The sequence below is a fragment of the Lutra lutra genome, chromosome 5 (assembly GCF_902655055.1).
Source record: "Lutra lutra chromosome 5, mLutLut1.2, whole genome shotgun sequence".
Taxonomy (NCBI): domain Eukaryota; kingdom Metazoa; phylum Chordata; class Mammalia; order Carnivora; family Mustelidae; genus Lutra; species Lutra lutra.
Window position 1 is genome coordinate 83,183,313 of NC_062282.1, and position 19,648 is coordinate 83,202,960.

The 19,648-nt window shown below is 41.1% G+C and overlaps 1 pseudogene; it reads right to left on the minus strand.

Moving 5' to 3' along the window:
* Positions 1-6,082: 6,082 nt before the first annotated feature.
* LOC125101167 (nicotinamide phosphoribosyltransferase-like) overlaps positions 6,083-19,648 on the minus strand; it is a 66,055-nt pseudogene continuing 52,489 nt past the window's right edge.

Sequence of the window (19,648 nt, forward strand, 5' to 3'; positions counted from 1 at the left end):
AAGTTTTATTTAAAAGAATTTTTTTTTTTTAAGAACGTCTGAGATAACGCCTCCGGGTGTGTGGGGGTGGGCGGTGGGGGAGGGCTTTGCTAAGAGTAATCACACACCAAAGCTTGCCAAAGCTGCCAACATTTAGGGAGCTCTGCGACAGGGATGACAAGTCGACAACAGTATCCAGGCTTGTTTTGATCTTCCAGGACTCATCAGGCTTCGCAGCTGTGCTTTCTCAGAAGCCCTCGGACAGGAAGAGAATAATTAATTTACCCTGAGCACACGAGTCAGGTTCAGAAAGCAACAGTGGGAAGGCTAAGGGCAGGGCTTCTGGGTTGCTGGTTCCTCCCATGCTGCCCTAGGGGCCCCTTCGAAAGCAGGAAAACCGCAGGTGGTGTTGCCGTGTGTGCTCAGAGTGACTATGGAAAGAAGAGGCTCACTTGCTATGAAAGCTCTAGTTCATATTCATGTAGTTCTTAATCCAGACTTTTCCTGGAGGACAGAATGAGGAGTGTGTAATTATTTCTTTGGAAAAAAGAAACCATTTACTTCACATCTGCTCGGCACCAGGCACTGTGCTAGGCTTGTGAGAAATAGCAAAAAAACAAATGCGTAGAGTCCTTGCCCTTGATAAGATTAATTTAGGGTATTCTGCAAGGCATCAGACAATGACATGCCTGGCCGTGTCAGTAAACACAAAATATGATAGGGCCTCTGAACGAAAAGTACGAGTGCAGTGACTGATGATAGCAGGGACACTTGATTTAGCTGAGGAAGGGTCCTTTCGGCAGAGACGGAAACATAAGGAAGAATCAACAAGGCCCAGGCTATACAGAGTAGCCCAGGTAATATGAGGAGCCTAAGGAGAGGGGAGACCTCATGACCTCTAGAACCAGGAGGAAACAGAAATGATGTAAGAACAAGAAGTTAAAAGGAAAGGTGAAAGGTGTTAGCATGGCTTATGGGAACTAATAAGCGGAGGACGGAAGGGAGTTGCCTTGTGAGGAATTAATAATCCCATTTATAACTGTACCAAAAAGAATAAAATACCTAGAAATAAATTTAACCAAGGTGGTGAAAGGCCTGTCTTCTGAAAACTATAAACCACTGATGAAGGAAATTGAAGATGATACAAATAAATGGAAAATTTCTCTGTGCCCTAATTGACCTTAAGGCATCACAGTTAATCAGTAGTCATATTTCTAATACATGTGTCTTCATCTTGGACCTATTTATCCTGAATCACCTGGACACATCTCACAGTTGACTGGTTGAGAGACTTGGCACAAATGACCCTTTTGAGACACAAATCAAGTAGAACTTACCTGTTATTGTGATTACTTAATTGATACATTCGCTCTAGAGCATAGTATAGAATGTTAGAACAAGCAATACGCAAGGTATCTGGAGTTTCCCAGCTCTTCACAGAACATGCTTTTGATAATCTGTCTGTCTAGAGTGAAGTCCTGCCAGGAAGCTCTAAGACTTACCAAGCCTCTACTACCATCTGGCAATGGTATTTCAAAACTCACCTTTCACATGGTATTAAGTAGATCTCATACCTGGGGTCTTGGTAAAGTTCCTTAGGAGCACAAATGTGTTTTTGACATGTTTTTGAGCATTACACAAGTCCAGTTCCATAGCAGTAGACTGCAGACTGGTGTAGTCAGCTCTCCATAAGACCTGAGAAGGGCTGAATATGGTAGACCAGGATGGGGCTTGCCATAGTCACTTCTTATGGGAACAGACAGAAAAGTGTACTCAGCCAGCTTTTCAAAAAGTCTTTGTCGCTCTCCTAGTTGAAAAACATGCAAACTGGTATAGGTATTGCTTGATTCTGAACTCAAACCACATGTCTCAATTAATGTTTCCTCTAATTTCCTCGCCTTCTGGTAGGAAAAGGACTATAGCAGTTTCAAACCTCCTGTCAGCCATCTGCAAAGCCCTGAAGAAAATAAGGAAGGTTTCTTTTTAACCCCTACATTATGGTAAAGAAGAATTTTTCTTTCTCAGGATTTTTAGTGTTTCTTTTAACATTTTTAGGCGTGCCTGGGTGGCACAGTCAGTTAAGCATCTGTCTTTGGCTCAGGTCCTGATCCCAGGGTCATGGGATTGAGCCCTGCAATGGTCTCCCTGCTCAGCTGGGAATCTGCTTCTCCTTCTCCCTCTGCCTCCTTCCCTCGTTCATGCTGTCTCTGTCTCTCTCAAATAAATAAATGAAATCTCAAAGAAGAGGGAAAGAAAGCAAGTATTTTGATAGATGGGGAAAAAATAAGAAGAAGAAATGAAAGAAAGAAATGCTGGAGAAGCAATGAAAAAATGTCTGCTTCACTCCCATTTTAACTCTGTCAAAGAAGGAGGTTGATTTCTTGTTTGTTATTTCTGAGGGGATGAAGTGTAGCAGAGATGCTAAATGGAATAAAAGTCATTCTGCCGCTTCCTAGTTTGGAATTTGGGCTACCTTACTTGTTACCTCTTCTCTCTCTCTGCCCCCATAGTCTTCTCCGTCTTGGATACGTGGCCTCCAGAATTCAGCCAAAAAAGGAAATAGGAAGTTAGGGTCCCCATTAGCAGGAGGACATGTGAATCTACTTCCTGATCCTGGTCAGAATTCCATAAATCCACTTGTATGACACAGGCTAGCTAGAGATACCCATTCAATATGGCTGCCAGTCTTTTTTTCCATTGGATGGTCTGGGTAGGAAATTAAGTAATAGATCGGCAGGACTGTGAGGTGTAAGGGCTTTCTAGCCATAGCGATTGCCCTGGCAGACCTAAGAGTACACAGGGAGATTCAGAAGGAGAGAGATGACACTAAGAAGCAGTACTTTCTAAGGCAGTAACTTCCTTCTTATCTCCTATAATGCATGTCTTCTACTGGGACATTCTTAAGGACTGTGGACAAAGACTTTTCTCTGGTTATAAAATCCAGTAATTAAACCAAGGGATGGATAAATATCTAGAGCTTCTATAATTTGTCCCAAGGTTATCTTCTGGTGATTGCTGATACAATACCAACTTGTCTCCTCAAAAGATGTCCTACAATATTGTAAAATCTCTGCATGAACATTTCCCCCCTCCATAACTACCATCTTTAAGTACCTATTTTCAACTAGTTTTTCAAGAGTAAAATCATTTTCTCCTTCCTTCTAGAATCCTGTTGATAATACTGAATCTCTTCTTATGGAAAGAGATTGGGGGCGCCTTGGTGGCTCAGTCGGTTAAGTGTCTGACCATTGATTTCAGCTTAGGTCATGATCTCAGGGTCACGGAATCAAACCCCTTGTCAGGCTCTATGCTCAGCAGGAAGTCTGCCTGAGATTCTCTTTCCCTAACCCTCTACCCCTTTCCCTGATCTGGTGCATGTGCTGTCTCTCTCAAATAAATAAATCAGTCTATAAAAAAAGAAAGAGAAAAGAAACTAGTCTAGACAGTGTATAGCAGAATAGTTTAAATTTCAAACTCTGCTACCAGACCATGGTTCTGGTCTTTCTTAGCAACTTGCAAGGTCATATCCTTAAGCAAGTTACTTAATGTTCCTGAGTGTTAGCTTTTTTTTTTCTCTTTTGGTAGTGTTAGTTTTTTTACCCATAAATAAAAATAATTATAAGCTCATAACCAAAGGACTGTTGTGAGAGTTTAAAAAGATTTGTGTAGCTTCTAGTCTGTGATATATGCTCAAAATATGTTAGCTGTTATTAACTTTGTGTCTTCAGTGGCAGCAAGCACAGGACCAGAAAAATAAATATGTATTTGATTGTATAGAATCAAGTAAGAGATCTGCAGCTGTCTAGGTATTTAGAACACAATGCAAGGAAAGCATCAAGAAGCAGGTAAACCACTGCACTCAGACACCATGTTTTAAAAAAGATGTGTCCCTAGAGAAACTTTCACATCTTCAACTAGTCGTGAAGAAGTGTGGTCTTTCCTTCGGCCATTCCCTTGACTAGCTCCTTTTCCTCATCTGCACTGGTTTCTGTGAATGCTTAGGAAATCTCTAGACATTTTCTTTTCCTGTATAAATGTGCTAAATTTCTTTGAATAAAATCCATTCTCTTTTGTCTGTTTCCTTACGTTTTACAGAAAAACCTATAGGATTTTGTGGCTCAACCACGGTATCTGTTTAATTTGGGAGGGGAGGGATGTATTTTATTTCTGTCATGGCTTATTAGAATGATGAAAGGGTGCTAAGTGTGGATTGCACATCCTTTATTCCCTAATTCCTAGAGAGAAAACAGTTAAGGACAAGCAGAAAATTTCCTTAGACTCACCTTGCTCAGAATCCACACGGGTTTCATGCCCTTGTGCTCACTGTTGTGGGGGATGACGAGCGTCATCAGCCAGCCTTTGACCATGGTCCTAGCCTGTTCAGTCAGTCACCAACTTTACAAAATGATAGGAAACAATAAAGTCAAATTAGAGGAGAGGAAGAGAGAGAAAGGGAGAGAGACAGGAACAGAGACAGGGAGGGAGGGGGGAGAGAGAGAGAGTGACACACAAATCCAGCAAACTTTTATTCCCACATTTTGTCTACTCTTGAAGCTTATTTTATTTGGACTTCAGTTGCATCAATCTTCATTTTTAATTACTTTGTAGAAGATAGTCAATTTTTTTTTTCATGGTCCAGGTGATAAATCTTCACAGTCTGTTGGGTTTTGCAAAGTTGTAAATGGCTAATTTATTTTACATTTATTTTTCTGCCAGGGTTGAAGGGCCATATCTGACTTTGCATTTGGCACGAACTTTTAGCGCCTTTTCTGCGACAGCATTTATTCTCCTCACTGACGTTGACTCCCTCAGAAAGCTCATGAATATTAAAAGCTAGCATCTGGTAGTTGACTTTATCTTCTTGTTGTGTCATATGTGCAGAGGTACACCTCCCCAGCCCTCTGTGAGAACTGAGGAGCTTCCCCCAGATGCTGAGGATATTGGTGGCTCACGGCACTTAGCAGAATCCCTCTGTGAGTGATGTTAGCAGCCAGAGTTTCTTCCAAGGGGAGGTCAAGCCCTCTGTCTACCATCTGGACACACCCTACCCTGATCAGCACAGGCTTATGGAAGCCAGGCCCTTTGCCTCAAAGGGAATGCTTTAGAAGAACATCCCATTTCTGTGGGGTTGACTGAGGCCTTTCTTGGGACTAAATATTTCTATCTCTTTTTCAAATGTGTTGATCTTGAGAGCATTTTCAAGGAACTACTGTCTTTATAGGTTTTGTTATTATTTAGGTGTGAAGGAGATGATTGCCACTGAGAAGATAGTTACTCAGTTCTCAAGAAGAGGGGCCCCACTACACAATGGTGGGCAGCACAGGGAGGCACTGGGGTCAGTCAGGAGGCAGTGGGAGAGGGAGGTCCTATGAGCAAGAAGGGTTAATGGGATTTTCAAGCAAAGGGACAAATGAGGCAAGTTTTGTAAAAAAAAAAAAAAAAAAAAAAAATGTCTACTCACTGCTACAGAGGCTGCCCTTACTTGCCCGGTACCTGGCCCTGGGGTGGTGAGGACAGGTGGTTGGAGGTGTAAACTCTGGATTGTTAGGTTTGCTTTTAAAAAGCACACTTATGGGGACACCTGGGTGGCTCAGTGGGTTGAGCCTCTGTCTTCAGCTCAGGTCATGATCTCAGGGTCCTGGGATCGAGCCCTGCATCGGGCTCTCTGCTCAGCAGGGAGCCTGCTTCCCCCTCTCTATCTGCCTGCCTCTCTGTCAAATAAAATTTTTTAAAAATCTTTAAAAAGCACACTTGTAGTCAGAGTAGTTACTATCTCTAGAAATTGGGCAGCCCCCCTAGTGTTGGCCAAGCCCCAAATGGCAAAGCATCAGAGTACAGAAAATGGAAGTCAGGTCTGAGACAACTTCCTACGCATATATCTTCATCTCAGATTCTGTCTCCCCGGGAACCATATCTAGGGTGTCTTTCATCTTGATACCCACAATGCACGATGTATAGGCTCATGGTCCTCTGAATGTTGTAAGGGCAAATCCTTAATAACTGAGTTTTCAAAAGGAAAAAAAAAAAAGCCTTAATCAGTGGCAGTTGCCAGTTTGCATGGTGTAATGCTTCTGTCATGGGTGATTTCAAGCCATTATTGATGTCACTGCAAGTGGAGCTGAGAAGAGATGCATTCAGTCGGTCCTGAGGAGCCCGTGGGAGCTGGCTTCAGCATCTCACTGGCACATCCTTAGAGAGAAGGAAGACGTTTTTATGAAGCATTTCCACCAGCTAGGTGATGGCAAAACACTACATCACTAGGACTTCATGAGTTTTCCTCCTAATTCCTTACATACCGTTTCCCACATGTTGTAGGTTTACAACCCAGTTTTCTCCAGGGTTTGTTCTAACATAATTTGGAAACTGTTTTTGTGAAGGCCATACTTTATTTAATGATTAATGAGAAAAAGACAATGTAATTTGTTTTCACGTATTTCTTTAGAAGTCTGCACTCAAAAATCATGAAGGGTAAGAAAGACTCTTAAATCACTAAAGCTTTAAATATACCTTACACAATCTTGTTTGTACAAAAATATAAGTTAAATATAAACATAAAGCAATCATGGTAATTTTATTCAAATCTGTTTCATGTGATCTCCAGTTCTATATAAAAGTTTCTCAGTTCTGTTATTTGTGAGGAGATCAGTACCAGATTGAATTACTATCTCTTGGCATTAGGCCCTTAAAAGCTTAGTTCAACATTAATCTTTCACACGATTAAATGCATTTCCTAATTAGAGGTTACCTAAATGTTGGAGAAAACAAATGAGAAGGGCAGAATGTTCATAAACCAACAAATAGCATGGCTATAATGTATCATAGAACATAAATACATCTGTAGAGTAAGCGTGTATTACATACACACATGGATGCCTGCTTACATGTGAGCCATACACCCACGAGTGCTCACATATCGATTCATAAAGCAAGGCCTAATGGGATGCAGTTTCTGGATCATTCTTTTAGTTGTGCATTTTTTTCCCTCCCTTGCCATCCTACCCCTCTTGAAGACAGTATGGAGAAGATGATGACCAAATTCTTCAAGGTATCTTTTTCTCAAGTGTAGTAAATTTCTCTGCCATGTCCTATGTCAAGATAATCAGCCTTTTCTGGGCCTATGTTGTAATCAGAACCTGCATCCTTGAAGACATTAATCCCAAGGCTATGCAGTACCTGAAGGGAAAATTCAAGAGATGCTTTGTTAATTTCTGAAACAGAGCTCCACCAGCACCGAAGGAAATACTTTAATACACCATTTTTTTTGTTTTTGTTTTTGTTTTTGTTTTGGCTTTGGTTTATACCTTGTGCAATCTTACATGAGGTTTATCTGTACCATCCCCTTTACTAACTCTAAGATAACATGGCAGCAGCTTGTTGCCCTTTGAATTCTCAGTAACCAGGAATTTCTTACCTAAAATACCTAAACTCCTTAATATAGTGTTAAGAGGATTTCCAGAAGCAGGTCTCATTATTAGTGGTGCCTCTGTACAGTTTGATACCATTAAATGTCTTAGATCTTCATCCCCTATTGTCTCACACATATATTATAAATGGTACAGCTATCCTTGACTACAAATAGAGGCACCAATGAAAGCTATGTTACTCTGTGCAAAAGCATCTTTGTCATGGTCTTTCCCTCAAGCTGCTGTGATACTCTTCTCTGCCAATGGAACAGAATAGCCTGGAACAGGATCTTTTGTTCCATATTTTTAATTAGAGCAATCCCTGCTACTGTTTGTGTTCTTGTGAAGTTAACCAAGTGAGCAGGTGCTCCAAGCCGGTGGTGTCTTGGAAGGGGACTCCTCTGTAGCCAAAACCCTGTAACTTGTATACCAACTAGGTGATCATAATTTTCTAAGAAATATTTTACCAATACTGTCTTTTGCTTTCTAGAATTTGTAGCCACTGTGATTGGATACCAGGACTGAACAAGAATAGTCTCAATCCACCTCATAAGCCAGTAACACTCTGACTCTGTGTTTTCTACTATGAAGAGAATATTTCCTCTGGCAGTGGCAGAACCCTCAGGAACAACATTTATTTCTCTTGGAAGATGTCTGTCATGTTTCTTAAGAATGTAGTTCTATCCCTTTTCATTAGAGACACCATCTTGGGGCACCTGGGTGGCTCAGTAGGTTAAGCCTCTGCCTTTGGCTCAGGTCATGATCTTATGGTCCTGGGATCCAGTCTCGCATTGGGCTCTCTGCTAGGCAGGAAACCTGCTTTCCCCTCTCTCTCTGCCTGCCTCTCTGCCTACTTGTGATCTTTGTCTGTCAAATAAGTAAATAAAATCTTTTAAAAAATAAAAATTAAAAAAAAAAAGACACCATCTGGGAAAGTTCACTAATCTTTTATTTTGCAGTGTCTCTTCTGCTGTGCATCCTACCTAGTGAAATTTTTATTTCAGACTCCATCCTTTTCACTTCTGTAAGTATGACTGGGTCTCTTTTAGATCTCCTGAGCTTGTACTTAACTCAGTCTTTCTTTCAGCTTGTTGAGTGGATCAGCTGGAGCGCTGTCCATGTTTTATTTCTTACTCTGGGTGGTGGATACATGGTGTCTTCTTTATATTACATATATTATATTATATTACATTGGTAAATTTTACATTTCTGTTTGATGCACTTTTCTACGTGTGTATTGTATTTCAAAATGAAACGTTAGATGGTTCAAGAAATCACCCGAGCTCCACATTCGAAACATCCCCAGTTCAGATATTTCTCATCATTTCCACCATTTCTATCCCCATCCAACCCTTCATCGTTCCTTAACCTGACAGTAGTCAGCACCACCCCACTGGACTTGCTTCTTCTGTCCTTGCCTCTCCAGTCCACTTTGAGCTCATAGGCTAATAACATTGTTTTCAAATCCAAGTTGGATCATGTCATTCCTCTGCTCAAACCCCGACGGCCTCCCATCTAATTAGAGTCAAAGACTTTTTGTATCTTCTATAGCATTAAAAATGATTTCTATAGCAAAAAAATGATCCGACATCCTCTTATCTCGAACTTTTTTCTTCCAACGTGTTCCCTCTACATTAGCTACACTAGCCTCCTGCTTGCTCACCTTCCTCAGAGGCATTGCACCCCATATAGCCTATGTCCCGAATACTCTTCCCATGTGGATCCCTTCCATATTCCCATCAACTCTATATTCACATTTTATCTTTCTTTTTTAATTTTTTATTTCTTTTCAGCATTTTATCTTCTTTGTGAGACGATTCTCATTTCCTGGGTTAAATTAGTGTCCTCCCATATGCACCCATATTCGCTTTTCTATTCTTTTTCTTTTTTGTGTGTGTGTAGTACTTGCCACCATCAGTCATACTGTGTATTTTATACTCCTTTGTTCTTTATCTTCTTCAACCTGAACATAAACTTTGTAAGGGAAATGATTTTGATCACTTTTAAAAAATTAATAGCTTGATGTTTTAGTGCCTATATCATGGTCTCATGTGAAGTATGTACTCAGTAAATATTTGTTGAATGAATACTCTTAAATCATTATTCTCTACTTTCAGGTAATTTGTCTTCTTTGAAATTAAAAAAAAAAAGCCTCTATTGTTTATTTCAGTGGCTTGTACATAATGTGCAATTAATAGCTGTTTGTTGAATGAATGACTCCTTGCCTAGCTAGTGGCAATGTAGTCCTGTTTTCCTAATGGTTACAGATGGGGAGTAGGAGTATGCACTCTGATGTTCTATTCTTGGCTTTTTCTCTGACTGCATTCAATATGCATGAATATTCATTAGCTGTTTATTTTGGGACGGAAAGATCAAACACTCATTTAGTAAACATGTTGGTATGGAAAACACTGGACAAGCCACTGCCGATTAAAACAAAGACCACATATTCTAGCAGGCTCCCAAAATATGCCTATAAAATGAAATGTGTCCCTGCATTCTAGGGCATGCTGCTAAATGTGCATTTCCATATGCAGATACTGGATTCTGCCCACAGATCAGTTAATTGCCAATACAAAGCAGCCGCTGAGGACATATTTGCTTCTCTTGTAAAGGCCAATACAGTTGTGTGGGCCACAAATGAAATGCATGCTGTTGGATCTGCAGGAATAGTTTCAGAGACTAGACACAATTACCTCTTTGTCAAAATAAATTAGGGAGCTGTTGGTGTCTGTTCTAAAATCCCCCTGATTTCTCAAACAGGAAATACTGCTTGTTTTCCATGAAAATATGCTGCTGGCCAGAGAAAAACCAAAAAACTACCTTTGTACTTCAACCCTGGCACATTTGGAATGACAGCCATCATTCACCTATCTTCATTTGTGCCTGCAAGAGCCACAGAGTCCCCAGAAGGAGAAGTCATGTGATCTTGCTGCTGGGTCGCAGTGTTCCGTGGCAGTGGCACTGTCCAGTCTTGACCCTGCTCCACGTAGGGAAAAATCTCTCTGAAATGCAATGGCCGGCCCTACAGAGAGGACTTAGAAGCCGACCGATCAGTACAGACAGTCATAGAACTCTTTCCTATTTTGTGAGGATCTACTTAAAATATTTAAGAAATGTTAGAGTAGGAGTCTGATCTACCATCATCAGCAGGCCCAGAAAAGTGAAAGAAGGGACTTGTCCAAAGCCACAGAACTAGTTACTCAAAGGGTGGGATTAAAACCCAGGTCATCTGACTTCTCTTACCATGGTCTTTCCACTGTGTTACTGTCACAGTCAGGGGCCTGCCTGTTAACCACCCTGGCTCTCTGATGTTCACATTTCTAGGAAGTCACCCAAGAAACAAAAATGTAGATCTTTGGGACTTGCTTTTCAGGAACTCTAATTTGGAAAGTCAGAGGTAGAGCCTAGGAATTATGCTTGAACATGTACCCTGGGTGAATTTAGTGTAGGTAATATCAGGCCATAACTTGAGAAATTCTGGTACCTGGCAGAATACCATTAGCGAAGATAGATGGCGCATAGATTAGACCTGTGCTTATCATCTTGGCCTTGCCACTTCCTGACCAGGTGTATTTGAATGGTTTTATTTCACAGCTTCTCTGAGTCACAGTTACCTGACCTGTAAAATGAGAACTCACTAGGCTCTTGGGAGAATTGTATACACATAAGTATGTGTGTGTATGTGTAAAACACAGTGTGCCTTATGCACAGTACATGCTTAATAGATGCTAGTTACTGTTACTGATTTTCTATCATACAGTTTTAAGTATTTTTTGAGTAGCAAGTGGTATTATTGGCATTTTGGGAGAGCAACTAAATCATTTAACAATTTCATTTACACATGTAAGTAATATAGTGTATGTAAAAATATAATATAAATATATTTCCCTTTGGCTCTACCCTAGTCTCTATTGTTTCTCCCTCAGCCCCACCAAATCTATAACAGAAAATACCTGTGTGGGAGAGCAGCTATGATATCAACGAGATTGTTCATCTGTTCTTAAAAATGTTATGTTCTCTTTCCTTCCAGTGGGGCCCTAACTAGAATGGCCAATGGCATTCAGCAGGCCTGGTGAGAACTCTCACTTCTGATGGAGAGGAGATATGTTTAAGTAATTTAGACATTTCAGCGTGTTTATTCCCACCTACACTGGAGGTCTTTCGGTCCAGCGAGCTTGTCAAGTGCAGTGAAAATAGACTCAACCTAGGTTTTCATTTCTATGTATAAGCCTACAGGTTCCTGAAAAAGTCGACCGAGAGAGAAAGTAAATAAGGGCCTCAGATCATCCAAAATAGTGACTTGAGTGCTACTTTATCATCAGTTGTCTAAAATAACTTGATTGCAAAGAGTCTGAGGCTAGATGGTAGAAATAAACTCAAGTGGGACATGACATGTATGCCAGGGAAAGTGGAGATGGATGTCTGAGAATTTTGAGCAACTTTGGGGCTCTCTGAGTGCTTTGATAGCACACATCACCTGGACATCAGACACTCTGTGATTGACCTTCCACTGTTTTTTAAAAAGTCTGGAGAGAAGCTTGGCTAGAGGGATGCATTTTATTAATGAAAATGCGCCCTAAAGATCCCATTCTGGCTGGCACTGATAGTAGTGGTGATTTCAGCATTTGCAGAACATGAAAGGGTCTCTCTTTTTTTCTTCTAAAAATCCAGGTAGGGGGGTGCCTGGGTGGCTCAGTGGGTTAAAGCCTCTGCCTTCAGCTCAGGTCATGATTCCAGGGTCCTGGGATTGAGCCCCGCATAGGGCTCTCTGCTCAGCAGGGAGCCTGCTTCCCTTCCTCTCTCTCTGCCTGCCTCTCTGCCTGCTTGTGATCTCTGTCAAATAAATAAATAAAATCTTTAAAAATCCAGGTAGGGAGCATAGCGGGGGAATGCGGGACCATGGAGTTGAAGAAGGCCGGAATTTCAATACAGTTCCATACTTTCCCAATGTGTGAAGTTGGGCAGATTTCTTGTGATTTTGAAGGTTCAGTTTCCTCATCTTTAAAACAAGAGTTGGTCACTGTCCTTAAAGGGTGGCTTAGAATAATGTATGAAATACATTATTATGTATTAAATACATATATGTATATATGTATATACATATATTACATATACATATATGTAAATTATTTAAAGTGTAATTTAATTATGTAAAGCACCTGAATCATAGGAGATGATCATCAGTAAATGCTTTCTGCTTCACAGCAGGATCACTGGTAATAAAAGTATCAGAAGAAGCAGGGCACTTTTCATAACGATGTGGCCTAATTCTACTTTAATCTTCTGTCTAAACTTTGTATCTAGGTTGTTTGAATGATAGCCTACTCAAAAATGCATTTTCCCAACAGAAATAAATAAATGATGAAAATGTCAAAGAGAAGGAAGAGATTCAAAATAGTCTAGGATATTTTAAACACATGAAGACCAACAGAACAGGCCAGAGTATATGCAATCTATGCCTGTGCCTCAGACCTGTAGTTATTACTACACTTTTCGGTAAGTAGGTAGGGTCTCCATCTGAATCTGCTTTAAAAACAGATAATAAACCCCAAATGCTTTTATCAATTGCTAGAACTGTCAGATGCCAAGGCCCTGAGCAAATGGTTAGATGACTAGATTGTTATCGCTCCCTCCCCAGATGGGGGTAGGATAGAGACAAGTTCCAGGTTTCCAGGGGCCAGCTGAGCCTTCCTGAGTACACTTCACCTTCCTCTCCGGGGCCCAGCTGTCCTATTGTTCATCCTCCTTTGGACCCATCAAACGTTGCTCGCTGGAAGGACGTAAAAAGTTTAGGGTCTAAGTGTCTGATGCAATTTTGTACATCTTCTCAAGACAGTATTTTTGCGGGATTGAAGAAGAGTAAATCTCTGTATATTTAACACTCAGGCTTAACTAATGAAGGATTTAATGCATACAGTTTCAAATTTTTTAAAATAAATAGCCATTTTCACATGCACATCCAAAACTGCTACACTGTATACTTATTTATAAACTGCTCTTACATACTGAGCAATTCATTTCATTATATTTTTACATCGTAATTTTAATAGCTATAAGTTATTATATCATGTTACCATTCTGAACTTGGGTCTCCTAGTTGGAAAGGTAATTGTTCCTAAGATTTGGCTTCTGAGAGCTAAATAGAGGTTAATATTTTCATAGAGTAATACTTTGAGAATTTCATGACAAATTTCTTAACGTTATAGAAATAAAATTGCCAGCTCATACGGTATGCAAATTTTTTAGAAGTGGTAACATATTATCAAAGTGAAGATTCCCATCCAAGTGAAAGAGAATGAACACTTTCCCACTGTTCCTGTCACGGGGTACCATTATTAAAAGCAATCTAGAGGACATGTGGACTCACAGTACATTTTTTTACCCGATTATGTGGCCGATCTGTGGTAATGATAGAATATCATTGCCTGCTCTGTTGAAAGGCTATTTTGTCCTCTGTTTTGTTGCCAGTGCTGCCCCTCACAGCTAGAGTCGGCAGCTGTGGACATCTGCAAGCTTGCTAAGAGTGCCGTGAGAGTATGGTGAAGGAAACAGGCTTCTCTTTCCCTCTGTACTAACAAAGACATAATTTAACAGTTTCTGAGGGCCAACGCAGTGATGCAACCCCAGTGGGTTTCCTTTAAGAAGGAAACTGCATGTTCACGTCTTTCTATTTTAACAGTGCAATAAACACTTACAAATAATGTTGCGATGCTGCTAGAAATAGAAGGATTCAAAGATAGGGCCTGTACCAAATGTCAGTGTGTACAAAAAATCCAATCACCATTATGATCAGATAAGGCCTCTTTCTCCCTGTGGGCAATAGGTTGTTTTTCAAGAAAGCTTTTTTTTTTTTAAAGCTATGAAAAGCAAAATAAATTCTTGCTTTATTTTTATCTGAAATACTTACAAAACCATTTTTTCCCTTCTGTAATCTGAAGTGGGAAAACCAAACTGAAATTGCCTTTTTTGTTTTTTAATGGAAGTGCATATAATTAACAGTTGCCCCAGGTGGTCCTATAACTTGGAGATACATGGTTTGCTTTGGAGGCCTCCGTTTTTACAGAAACGATCTGACAGGGGTAATTAGATACAAACTGTAGCATCATTTCCTCATGAAGTAATAGGAAAATAAGACATCTAAGTATTAAAGGCATTTGGTCTCCATTCTAGGCTCTTGTCTCTTCATATGAGGAACCCTCTTCCTTAACCATCTCCATCCCACACACTGCTTCAGTCACCATGGATTTGACAATGACTGCAAATGTGTATCTCTCAAGCAGAAATTCTCTTTTTAGCTCCCCATAAATCTTAACGTCTCATCTGGTAGTTCCCTAGTGCCCACAGAACACGACAAGTCTGAAATCCATAAGCTTCTCCCTGAAAATGGGTCTTCTCCTACCCTGCCTGAGTGTAGCAAAGAGTAGTAGACACCCGATCAGGAAGTCTCATCCTTTTCTCTGTCTACATCTCTTAAATGCATCCATTTCTTCACGGCCCGCCCTTGTCTGGATTCAGCTGCTGCTTCTGGTACCTGCATGGGCCTCCTCCCTACAAGCCACAAGACACTGTAGTTAGTACCCTTGACTCCCAGTCTCCCTCCCCTGCCCCTTCCCTGCCCTTTCAAGGGTCTTCTCCTAAGAACACTGGGAGTAGTCTTCTTAGACCTCAAACATGATCATGTCACTTCCTACTTAAAGTGTTCTAAGGAATACTCATTCATTGGTGTTATTGAAAAATGTCTTGACAAGACCTGCTCAGGCATGGGCTTTTCTGCCTATTTTACCATTCTTATTTTTCATTATTCTCTGTTCATTTCTTGTGCTAAAGCCACACTCTCCTTCTTTTGGTTTCTCGATCGCATCATGCTATCACCTGACAGAGGCCTTTGCACACCTGCCACACAACTCCCCCCTACATACACACCCCTCCCCCCCAACCCAGGACATGCTTGTCTTACTTTCTCTTCTGTTTATCTCTTGTCACTCTTCCATCTCTCACCTCCAGCATCACTTCCTTGGGAAAACTTCGACCAATCATTCTAGGAAAGATTTCTCTAGTCTCTGCTTTCACAGAATTGCATTTCCTTCCCTCATATTACTTAGGCCAATTTTATAATTACACACATGTTATTTGGAATTATTTGATTAATGTCTGCCTGTGAGACAGAAGCTCTGTGAGAAGGTGGCCTGTATTAGTTTACTAGGGCCCCTGTAACAAGTTAACACCAAATGAGTGGCTTAAACAACAGATGCTCATTGTCTTACTGTTCCAGAGGCTAGAAGTCTGAAATCAAGGCATTGCTAAAGCTGGTTCTTTCTGAACTCTGTGACGACAGGACCTCTTCCTGGCCTCTGTCCTTGGCTTAGAGTTGGTCACCTTCTCCTTGCGTCTTCACGTCGTCTTCCCTCTGTGTATATCTGTCCAATGTCCAAATTTCTCCTTCTGTGAGGATACTGGTTATATTTGATTAAAACTTACCCTAATGACCTCATCTTAACTAATTACACATGCAGTGGCCCTATTTCTAAATAAGGTCACACTCTGATGTACTGGGGATTAGGACTTCAGTACCTAAATTTTGGGAGATAGAACTCAACCAGCAGCAGCGGCCACGTCTGTCTTGTCCAGCTGCGTGTCCCTAGTGCTCAGCGGTGTCTGAATCATAAGTGAACAGACAAAGGGTATTTCTTAGCATTCATGCAGTGACAATTATCAGAAGCAGGGATTAGATCCTTAACATGGCAGGATAATTCCTGTATTATTTCTCCTCTTCCATCTTTACCATAAAATTTTCTTTAAAAAAAAGAGAGAGAGCAGGGATACATTCAAAGACAATTTTTTAGTACAACATCATGTAGCTAAAATGGTTACCTGAACTCAATGATGTGACTGTACCAGAGAGACTGGCCCTTTGTGGGAACTCAGTACATTTTTATGTAAGAGAAATGGGTGGATGGAGACAATGGCAGAGATGGGGAGGAGACACTATTCCCAGTGGCTTTATGGACTTGAAAACACAGCCTGGAGAATGACCAGAGATGCCTGCTGTTCTTCATGCCTGAAACACCAAATGTGACATCGCATTTTCCAAAGATAGCCGCTGCAAATCTTCCTCCCTGTGCTCTTCAGCACTGTGGTTTTGTCATTCCCACACAAGACAGTCTGTCACTCCATACCATGGAAACTGGGCAGGCTTGTGACTACCTTGAACAACACAATGTGGCCAAATGGACACTGTGCCAGTTTGTGCCTTCACCTGGCCCAGCAGTTTTCATTATTTTCTCTTGAAAGTCAAGCACACGTAAGAAGTGTGACTCTCCTAAGATCACCCGTTGTCAGAAGACCAAGCCTCATGGAGAGGCCCATGGAAGAGGCCAGACTGTGTGGAGAGAAGGAAGGAAGACGGGAACGGTGGGAGGGCCAGATCTGAGTAATGAGGCCATTGTGGATTCCAGCCTCACTGAGCCTGCCCCATGACTCCCACCCCAGGGGCTGTCTGACTGAAACCTCACGAGAAACTGTGGAGGCAAACGGCCCTGCTGACCTGAGTCTCCCCTCAGGGCTGGTGCACAGAATATTACATTGTTGTTTTAGGAGGGTCAGTTTTCGGGTGGTTTGTTACGCAGCAGTAAGTAAGCAAAAGTGTCCAGTAAATATAAAAGCCTTGCATATAGCAAGTCCTAAATGCCTTCTTTTTGGTGAACGCATGCACTTGTCTCCAGGGTCCAAAGAGAATGGAAGGAAAGAAAACAAAGAAAGGGATCTTTTGTGCAAGATGTGAAAAACCTCCTAGTGCAAGTTTCCTGTCAGAATGTTTTTCTTTTTTTTTTTTTTAATTTATTTATTTGATAGAGAGAGATCACAAGTAGACAGAGAGGCAGGCAGAGAGAGAGAGGGAAGCAGGCTCCCCGCTGAGCAGAGAGCCCGATGCGGGACTCGATCCCAGGACCCTGAGATCATGAGCTGAGCCAAAGGCTACGGCTTAACCCACTGAGCCACCCAGGCGCCCCCAGAATGTTTTTCTTTAAAAAGCCTCCTCCAGGGACGCCTGGGTGGCTCAGTGGGTTAAGCCGCTGCCTTCGGCTCAGGTCATGATCCCAGCATCCTGGGATCAAGTCCCACATCAGGCTCCTTGTTCTGTGGGGAGCCTGCTTCTCCCTCTGCCTCTGCCTGCCACTCTGTCTGCCTGTGCTCGCTCTCTCTCTCTCTCTGACAAATAAATAAAATCTTAAAAAAAAAAAAAAAAGCCTCCTCCACTGGAAAGCTTTCAAGACTCTAAGAGAGCTGACCTTAAATGTTTCTTTCCACTGTCAGGTCAGGCAACCAGCTTAGACCTCGGGGACTGCAGAGTCTTTATGAGGGAGTTCTGGATAGTGAGAACGAGAGGTGTGAGATAATTTCTTGGTTGGCAGCTGGAAACTGAGAATTTCATTCCTAGAAAGTGTTAAGATTTGAAGAGAAGGCATTTAGGCACTTGAATTCAGTATCTCATTAAAGTGGTACCCTCTTCATTGCCCCGCCCCTACCCGAAACCTCCCTCTGGATCATTTCGCTAAGTGGAGCGTTTTTATATAACTAATCCGAGTGATGAACAATCTGTCGTTGGAGACTGACCACAGGCAAATGAGTCAGCCTCGAGTTGCCTTAATTTTCACTTGCCGGAAAGGCCGGGGTGATAAAGAGAGGTAGTCATTCCTTTATCGATCAGTTTTACATAGGATTAAGAGAGCTTTATGCATCAAAGCAGACCCTTGCTTGTAGAAATAAGCAAATCTCAGATTTTAAAATTAAACAAAACAAAACAAAAAAACCTACTTTCACACCTAAATGAAAAATTGTCCAGGTATGGGAAAAATTGTTAGGTTAGAGCTCTCAAAATATAATGCTCCATCCTTATGTGTACGGACACATCACCACAGCTTTATTGTACATCCATACCCTTACTCATACCTTATGCACACACACACACACACACACACACACACAAGTGCACACATACACACATCTTTTCAGAGGTTAGACCTCAACTTTTCTAACAACCCTCACATAATCCACTTCAAATCTCTTTTTTGTCTTTTAAAAATTATATCAGGGGGTGCCTGGGTGGCTCAGTGGGTTGAAGCCTCTGCCTTTGGCTTGGGTCATGATCCCAGGGTCATCATCCCAGGATCGAGCCCTGCATCTGGCTCTCTGCTCACTGGGGAGCCTGCTCCCCCCCACCCCCGTCTGCCTCTCTGCCTACTGGTGATCTCTGTCAAATAAATAAATAAAATATTTAACAATAAATAAATAAATAAATAAAAAATGAGACCAGTTCACCTATTGGTAGTCAAGAGCCATGTAATTTACATTATTTACATCCAGACTGGGTAGTGTTCAAAGGCTATACCACACGTAAACATTTACAGGATTATGTCTGGAGAACTGTAGAAGAGCTTGTAATTTTCCATACACACACACACACACACACACACACACACACACATTTTACTTTTGAAAACCTGGTAGACTAAGCATAAACTGTTCAACTATAGTCCTTTATAATCTAAGCCTTGTCGTCAACCAGACCATTTTATTACTGTCCTTTCTATCTCAGAAATCACCAACATGCAAATGTCTACCCTAGGAAAATACTTAGAATTGTCTGCTGTTTCTTCACTATAAACGTGTAATCCTTTAAACGTTTTGGACTAGTGGAACACCAAGGCCCAACGGGAGTTCTGTCATACCACATGTGAGTGATTAAGAAAATGAGCTTATTTAAAGTCCATAGTCTCTCATGGTTCACCGTGGCAGGTGGGAGGTTGGGGGAACCAGGTGGTGGGTATTGGAGAGGGCACGGATTGCATGGAACACTGGGTGTGGTGCAAAAACAATACTGTTACGCTAAAAATAAATTTAAAAAATAAAAAAAAAAGAAAATGAGCTTATTTAAAAGAAATAATGATTATTAGTGGACAAATCAGTGGCGGTTTCATAGGCAGGTATTCTGCAAACTTTTTGGCTGCATCTTTCTATGGCTGAATATATATTCTCTTAAAGCAGTACATCAGCAAAATGTACATACATACCTATATGTGTACATATATACATATTATTATCTATATTCTAATATTATTATATTACTACATATATTACTACATATTACTATAGTAATCTATTACTATACATATACATATATATGTATAGTAACCTTTGCAACACATTCTTGGTCATTTTCTGGTACTCTGTGTCTCTCGTTGCCAAGCTTTAGAAGTACTTTT